The sequence below is a fragment of the Schistocerca serialis genome, chromosome 10 (assembly GCF_023864345.2).
Source record: "Schistocerca serialis cubense isolate TAMUIC-IGC-003099 chromosome 10, iqSchSeri2.2, whole genome shotgun sequence".
Taxonomy (NCBI): Eukaryota; Metazoa; Arthropoda; class Insecta; order Orthoptera; family Acrididae; genus Schistocerca; species Schistocerca serialis.
This window is the reverse complement of record NC_064647.1, coordinates 47,786,668-47,795,216: the sequence shown is the minus strand read 5'-3', so window position 1 is coordinate 47,795,216 and position 8,549 is coordinate 47,786,668. Positions and strand designations below refer to the sequence as shown.

The window sequence follows — 8,549 nt, the reverse complement described above, 5'->3', positions numbered from 1 at the left end:
ACAATAGTTTGCAGTTCCTTTATGGCTGTTTCGTGGTTCTGTAATGCATTTCCATGACGCGAAAAAATAGATTGAAAATGCTCACAAATTTGAGTTTTTATGTCATTACAGACTTTCGGCATTTAGATTCGAATTTAAGTCACTCAGCAGTTAAACCTTCACGTGTTTGTTCAAGCGTGGTGTCTAACTTTTGAAGATTTTGTTCCATTGTGTCTAACTTTTGAAGATTTTGTTCCATTGTGTCTAACTTTTGAAGCTTCTGTCCCATTTGTTGCATTAATTGTAATAACAATGCACTGGTGTCTGAAACATGTTCCACAATGCTATTCGGCAGTGCATTTGAACTGGCAATATTCGCATTTTGAAAAGCAGAAAATGTATTTTGACTTATTTGAGAAAACGGTGAGGACGCAAAACCTGAATCTACAGTATTTGCAAGATTGTGTCCTATCATTTCAGATTACTGAGGTGAGCTGTTGCCGACTGATCGATCGATAATGCTTCCCTGTTCACTACCTGTTTCACTGTCTACACCATTATTTGCCGCCTGGTCCATTTCCCTATGCACATTTATCAAATTACTACTTTGAACGTCTATTAATTCATTACACGGTGGCGCTGATAAGCTACGCTCGTCGTCACTATTATTTCTCAATTTACTTTGGAGCCTAGTGTTACGTTTTTCACACGCCATTATTGTCACAATATTTCACACCATAACACAGAAAAGCACAATTTGAAGAGCAAAAACAAAACACATTAACATTGCACTGAAAATAATATCTAATTAATTGCAAGCACAGCTGCGAATTTTTTTGGTGCAAATCCACATGCATGCTACAACTGTTTCACAGTACAAGAATGAAAAACTACAACATACAGTAACATCTTTGACAGTGTGGTGGTAATCCAATGAAAAAATACAGTATATGAAAAACAGTATATATATATATATATATATATGACGGTAGTATCTATTCCCGAAAGAACAGTTACCGTTTATGACCGTGCAGCTTTGCTAGAATGAAATGATAATTAAATGGACACTCTAGCTGCAAACAGGCGTTGATATACTTCATTGGGGACATGTTGAAAATGTGTGCCCCGACTGGGACTCGAACCTGGGATCTCCTGCTTACAAGGCAGACGCTCTATCCATCTGAGCCACCGAGGGCACAGAGGATAGTGCGCCTGCAGGGACTTGTCCCTTGCACGCCACCGTGTGACGCACATTCCCAACATGTCCACATCACTACATTCGTAGTGCGCCTAATAGATGTTTGCCCATCATACTCATTACTCATGGCAGATTAATCTACCAAGTCCCGTACGAGTTCGGGCATAACATGTGCGTTCGCACAAGGTCAATGGCCGGGAAGCCATATTTTCAGCATATCCCCAATGAAGTATATATATATATCAACGCCTGTTTGCAGCTAGGGTGTCTATTTAATTATCATTTCATTTATAATAACATATGTTATAAATAACATCTTTACTGTATGTTTCTGCTTCAGTCTAGACGTGTTACTTCTCTTCCAAGGTTGTCTGGAAACATTGTAACTTCTTTGGTGACAATACTCAGTAAATGTCTGAAGATAGCCTTGTAAGCCGAAAACCGGTTAACACAATAAAAGTAATATTGCAGAACAAAAGCAAACTGTTCCTTTATTTATTATTATGTTGGTCTACCAAGAACCGACGGAAGATTCTGTTAACATAAAATAATATTCGGCTAAATTATTTAAAAAACTTTATTTTTTCAGGACTGGTAAGAATATTAACATCGTTGTAAGCGATCAGATTACAGTGACATCTGAACCTTCATCTGCAGGAAGTACGCTCAGAGAAAAATCAAAGTAAAGGAAATCAGATTGATTCGAGGAGGAAATGTGTTAAAAGGACGTTTGACACAACCCACGCCCCACGTGCCTCATGCGGATGAGACGTTTCTCGTATCGCAAATAGCTGTGCTTAGAAAACTGAAACTGCAGGACAAACTAGACTTTCAGTTTAAATTTATCCAGCTTTTAAAATCTTACGAAATTCCCACGTTTTCGTTTTCATCACGTGGCAGCGCAGTTAAGCAGCCTGCAGTAAAACACTCCAAAAGCAGTGTATAAAATTGTACAGAACAAGGCGAAGAAAAATCTTTTGTTCCACTTATTGAGCTTTAATTATATTTACTAAATTCTTTGTGTTCATGGATTTTTAATATTATGGACTGCACTAATATTAATTAAAATAATTATAGCAATCTGACACAGAGATTAGAAAATAAAAAATGAGACATACCGTAAAGTAACTGGGAGTTTTTCTTCTGCACTGATACTGTCCCTCGTGGATGAGATCGTTTTAGAAATTGCGTCTCTGACCACGCTGAAAAGCATTTCATATAAGTTAACAGACACCCTATAGTATTGGAAAACTTGTCTAAATTTGCCTTTAGTTTGCTGTGTAGCAGCACAAACTTTCCCTTTGTTCATCTCTCGCGTAATATCGGATGCATGCTGGATTTCGGACGCCTGTGGAGAACTACCACAGCACGTAATGCAAGGACCGAATTCTTATTTAATGACGACGCACTCGGAGTAGCAGCCGCACACAGATGCTCCCGCAGCCTGCACCGACGCACTGCTGGTGGGACGCCCCTAGGCTTCGACCTGCCCGAGAAAAGCGCCCGTGTGGCCAGCGCTGACCCCTGGCCTCGAGTGTTGCGTGAATTACGTCACAGACGCGCGTGTGGCCGTAGTAGCGGATAATGCCACAAATCAGGGCGGAGACGTCCAATTGCTCGTCGCAAACGTTTCAAGGCTTCGAGGTAGAGAGTTGGTTCACTGTTTGACCTGGAGGAACATACTTATCGTGAACTAAATCCTTTGCTGTCAACGAACGCAATCAAATTTGTCTTTGTTCTCGAAGGTCGTCGTCTGGCCTTTTTCGAGGCTGGCGAGTGATGCAGAATTTTGCCACACAGTGCTTTGACGCCTCGTGTGAGGGTCGTACTGGTAGCACCAACTTTCATCCCCAATAATAATCCCTGACTGAAATGTGGGATCACGTCTCGTTCTATCCAGTAGCTGAGCAGAAATTCTGTGTCCTTCCTCTTTCTGTTCGTCTGTTAGTGTGTCAGGGATGAGTCTTGCATTAAGTTTCCGTTTCCCTAAATCTTCGCGTAACGCCTTACGACACACATCACGATTCAAATTAAGGTGTTGTGATATCGCGTGCACAGTTACGTGACGGTCTCCACGTTTGCATCGGCACATTCTGTAGATAGGCGACCAGCTCTGGGATCATCTTCTACTGAATCTCTGCCTTCCCAGAACGTCATGAGCCACTCGAAAGCACGACTTCTTCAAAGTCCCTCGCATTGTCTACGTTTCGCTAGCTGTTTCCTCGAGCTTAATGCAGAACTTGCTGTTCACTCTTTGTTCACAATCAGCATCCATCGTGTCATCAGCATCCACTGTGTCACCGTAACTGATTCGCCAAGAACCGAAACTCTGTACCGCTAAGCACGGCCCCCCTCCCCACGGAAACGTGGCCAAGGTCATTTCGAGGACACACACATACCAGGTAACATAAAAACAACATTTATTCCTTTTTAGTGCTGCAAACTCAGAAATAGAAAAAAAAACCTGTCCTGTCCTGGAACGGTGTGGGGACTGCGATTTATTGCCAGAACACTTACAAAATGCAGCAGGTCTACTGAAGCGACTGCTTGCACTAGCTTTGTCCGCTCTCTCTTATGGAGTGTGGGATGCGCATCAGACAGGATTGACAGAGGACATCGGAAAAGTTCAAAGAACGGTAGCTCGTTGTGTATGATCGTGAAATAAGGGAGAGAGTGTCACAGGTAAGATACGCTAATTGAGGTGTTTCTCGTTGCGACAGGATCTACTCGTGAAATTTTGGTCACCAACTTTCTCCTTTGATTGTGAAAAATGTTTGGCGCTTCGCGCGAGAGCACTGGCGGTCCCGCCGCGTGTTTGCCGTTCTCGGCGCTCGTGTCCCTCCCTCTCCGTGTCCGCCGGCCGCCCCCAGTGCCGCCCCCGCTACGTGCTTCCTGCCTGCTGCCTGCTGCTGTCTCGTTCTGCAGCACTGCTTAATGCAGCCAACTGACTTCCACTGTCTGCCGAGTTCCAGTAAACGCAAAATTTGTGAAAATAAATAGCCCTGAAAACAGAGGAAACCGCACACAATAAATTTGAGAAAATACCCTTCGAAATGGGAGAACCTTGCAAGAAGCGCCTGTACTAGGTGGGATAAACGCCAACGAAAAGAAATAAACTTTTAGTACTTAATAACTGCAATCAAGTGCACAATTACATCACGGTCTAGTTTTGTAGTAAAGAAGCAGAGTAGCGATGAGTCGCCCCCTGTTGGACGTGGTGTGCCGTTGCCCCCCTCCGACCTTTGAGCCAGTTACAGCAGCAACTGCAGTTCAACGTGGATTCCAAACCACGGTGCAACGCGTCATTTTCCACAGCGATAGCCGACCGTTGTGGCCGTGTGGTTGTAGGCGCTTCAGTCGGGAACCGCGCGGCCGCTACGATCGCAGGTTCGAATCCTGCCACTTTACCATTTTCCTCCCAAAACTTTATTTAAATAAATAAATAACAAGTAAATCACAATAACATGTGAACAACAGAATGATCCGTTTCCGAACCGTTTTGCACTTTGCCAAGTATCGCACTTTGGTCTTAAGTTTGGATAATTTTGGGGATACACTTTTTTTTTTTATTTCATCAGGGTTCGTGCGTGTAAAATATCGTCAACTTTTAATGTATATTCATCGACGATGAACTGTCAGGCTTGTTTATATCTCTTAAAACTTTGCAAATTAACTTTTATTTACTTTTCTTTTTTTCCTAGTCGATTTCAGTGAGTTAGTTTTTTTTAATACGTAATCACAATAAATTTGCGAACTTTTCCGTGTATTTTTGGTTGTCATTAGGTTGTATACTGTGTGGTGACATGCAGCCAGAAATTGTCTTTGCTTTTATTTTCTTCTGTCAGAATGTAGTGAATTGTATGTCCTTTGATCCAGTTCACAGCATTGCGTTTTGTGATTTGGTACGGATGGTCATTTGGGTTTAGAAAATCTGCCGATGTAGTATATTTGGGAGCTGTAGTTTTTAAATTCGCTAGCTTCTACCTGACAACCTGACACATTTAATTTACTTTCTTACAGACAAACTTGTGTTCTTCGCTGTCAATTAAACTACAAGACGAACACGAGTGTGAGTCAAATAGACGGGCATCATAAAGTATTGAGTTGGTCGATACTTTTCTGTTAACTGCCGACAATACCAGGTTGCCGTAACATTTGATGGTAGATTCCGGCAACTGATATTTCTCCTGGTGGCTTTCGAATCATATGCTGGGAATTTTAATTCGGTCGCATTTTTACTTTGGTTTCCCGTCAGCTTAAGATATATTTCTTCGTCATATTCTTCTCCGGAATGTTTCTCTGTATATAGCTGAATTCGAATAAGAGTTGTTTCAGGTATGAAATCCCGGTGGATTACCTTGCACGTTTATAGGTGGGTTTATACTGGAATAATTTCGTTCAGCAAGTGAGATGTTAATCTGCTAGACGATCTTTCCCACAATTCGTACATTGTATATAGAAATAAGGCTTTAGACTTTACGCTGATTTCCACGATGGTTATTGGAACGCGTTCTGCAGGGAGAGTTAGACTACTATATTTGATTACGTTTCCACGGATTGCAAAGTGACCTAAGACCGACGTAATTCCGGTAGCCGTGTCTGTAGGAATGGGTATTATGAATTGCGGCAGTGATATTTGGCTTGGGTGCCCTCCGAAATCCGTCGAGTATCCTCGTGCTATGTTCTTGTAGACTCGCTCGTACGCTTGCGGGTTTTTCTTACCTCTAGTAGTGACGGTGTGTGTTGTGTTGAATCTGTAATCGATACCTAACATTTTCATGTGGCAGACGACCTTTAACTGTCCTGAGTTTCGCATACATCTTCCGAAACCGATATACACGATATTCGATTGTATTTAGCTTTCGTCCAGACGCCAGTTCTTACAGGCCTCGGTTTGCAGGGCCTCGTCTACATCAGTGAGCCACCGACTCAGCGCCAGTTACTGAACCAAGCAGTGTGGGAATGCGGTTAGTTTTGTGTGGATCTCAAGAAGTGGGGTCCGGACGAAAAGAGCGAGCAAGTGGAAATGCAGTGACGTTTGTGCCCCCCCCTCCCCCTCTCCCGCAGAACGCACGCGGTGGTAGCGCCTTAGGCCAGTCAGGGCAGCTACACGGTCCGCGCACAAGGCGCCCTCGCCGAGGTCAAGTACAGCCCTCCCACACCGAGGCGCACAGCCCGTCCCCCTTTCTGCCTCGCCTCGCCTCGCCCCTCCCGTCATAAAGAGGGCTTCGGGCTTTTCGTGCGTAGCGGCGCGATTGGCGTGTATCGGGTAACACACGGCAGAACAGCCCCTCCCTCCCTAGCCGACACGGCGAGTCGCGTGCCGGCGCCGCGGCTCACGTTTTGCTCGCCCAGGACGCTGGCTGAACTCTTCCTGAGTGCCTGCTGGTCCACCGTGAGTGACTCTGGACGATTCCCAAACTAACATCCCCACAGCAGATTCTCAATTAATGCGAGACTATTACTGGGAATCTTAAACTTGATTTCGCACTCTTGTTATTATTATTATTATTATTGAGACCGGATTATATGCATTTGCATGTTGCATATGGATTTCCATATTTGGTTAGTTTTCACCGGTTATTGCATATTTTAACTAAAAACTAGTGACGCTGCATATTTTCGCTCTATGTTTACAACATTTTTAAAATTTAGACGGTCGGTCCGTAGCTCGATCTACTTTTGACGTCTCACAGATTGACCGCGACCTAGAACTGCATACAATCGCTAACCGAGAGGGCTAGCGAAATCATTACAGACCATAATTACTGAAGAGAAACAGGAACAGGCAGACAAGCCGGCCGCGGTGGTCTAGCAGTTCTAGGCGCTCAGTCCGGAACCGCGCGACTGCTACGGTCGCAGGTTGGAATCCTGCCTCGGGCACTGATGTGTGTGATGTCCTTAGGTTAGTTAGGTTTAAGTGGTTCTGAGTTCTAGGGGACTGATGGTCTAGGAAGTTAAGTCCCATAGTGCTCAGAGCCATTTGAACCAGGCACACAGAGTCAATGCTCCTGCGCCCGCGCCCTCGGTTAATCCCGTCCGCTGTCATAATGTACGCCTTGGCAACAAATAAAACTACGCAAGCTTTTAGTCCCGCGTCCATTATTTCAGTGTAGCTTTCTACGTGTATACTTGTACACAGTTGAACGTGTTTACGACTTGTAGTGTGTAACGTGTTGTGCACACTGCGACTCGAAAAAAGAAACGTAGTTTCGTGGCTAGCTGACCATCCTGAGACATTTACATGTATCGAAACTATTTTATACTGTGGAGTTTGCGCAAAAAACGTTTCGTCAAAAAAGAAAAGGTTCAATGTTCCCGATCGGGAACGCGTGCCGGTCCCCGTCAGGAGTCCGCCCGGCGGATCAGTGTGGAGGTCCGGTGTGCCGGCCAGCCTGTGGATGGTTTCTGAGGCAGTTTTCCACCTGCCTCGGCGAATGCGAGCTGGTTCCCCATATTCCGCCTCGGTTACTCTGTGTCGGCGATTGCTGCGCGAACACACTTTCCACGTACGCGTACACCATCATTACTGTACCACGCAAACATTTGGGGTTACTAAAATATTTTCAACATTTCGCGGCGCTGTCAGCAACTGTATAAATATTAATTTTACTTTTAAAATGGCTATGCAGCGCTCCTGGCTGTCGCATCGCTGTCGCGAAGTGGGGCCGAGGCAGTTTCAGATAAGTGTTTAAAGTCTGACGATAATTTATGGATTTGTAGTTTTAGCTTGACGGTGTCCGCTATGGACAAACGGTGATTACTTTTATTCTGAAGAAGGTTGGGTTATCCCGACGGCAAGCTAGGTAAACTCTGCAGCTGAGGCTGTTGGTTTCTAAAATTAAAATTAATAACTTGGGTTTCACTCGTCTGGGAGGGAAAGGGGGGGAAAGGGGGTCCACTGGAGGCCGAACCGCACAATAACCGTGGGTCCGGCGTGGGGCGGCGGTGGGGTGGGTGGACTGCTGTGGCCTGTTGTGGGCTTGTGGACCACTGAGGGCTACAGAGGGGACGAAGCCTCTCCGTCGTTTCTAGGTCCCCAGTTTAATACGTACATACATGTCGACACAAGTCGTCATCTCGCAGGAATGCAGAAGAAAGGACCACGACGACAACTTCTGACAACAGCAAGTTGCAGTAGCAGGGATTTGTCTAAAGGTAACAAAAAAAGTCGCTTTAACATAGATCAATGTGAAGCATTCGTAGTAAGCAATATTCCTCTCTACAAACTTACAAACCGTATCCTCAGGCCGGCGCAAATATTGCTTAAATCAAAATGTACAAGATGAATCAACATTGCGTAAAAATTACGTACCGACAATTTACGTAAATTTTCTGGAAGAAATACGCAATCAACTAAAGAACAGCGTTA

The 8,549-nt window shown here is 44.5% G+C and overlaps 1 non-coding gene across 1 annotated transcript; it reads right to left on the bottom strand.

Annotated features, from left to right (window-relative positions):
* Positions 1 to 1,100: 1,100 nt before the first annotated feature.
* On the bottom strand, positions 1,101 to 1,175 carry Trnat-ugu (transfer RNA threonine (anticodon UGU)). Its single transcript has one exon. It is a non-coding gene; the product is annotated as a tRNA-Thr (tRNA).
* Between the last annotated feature and the right edge of the window lie 7,374 nt (positions 1,176 to 8,549).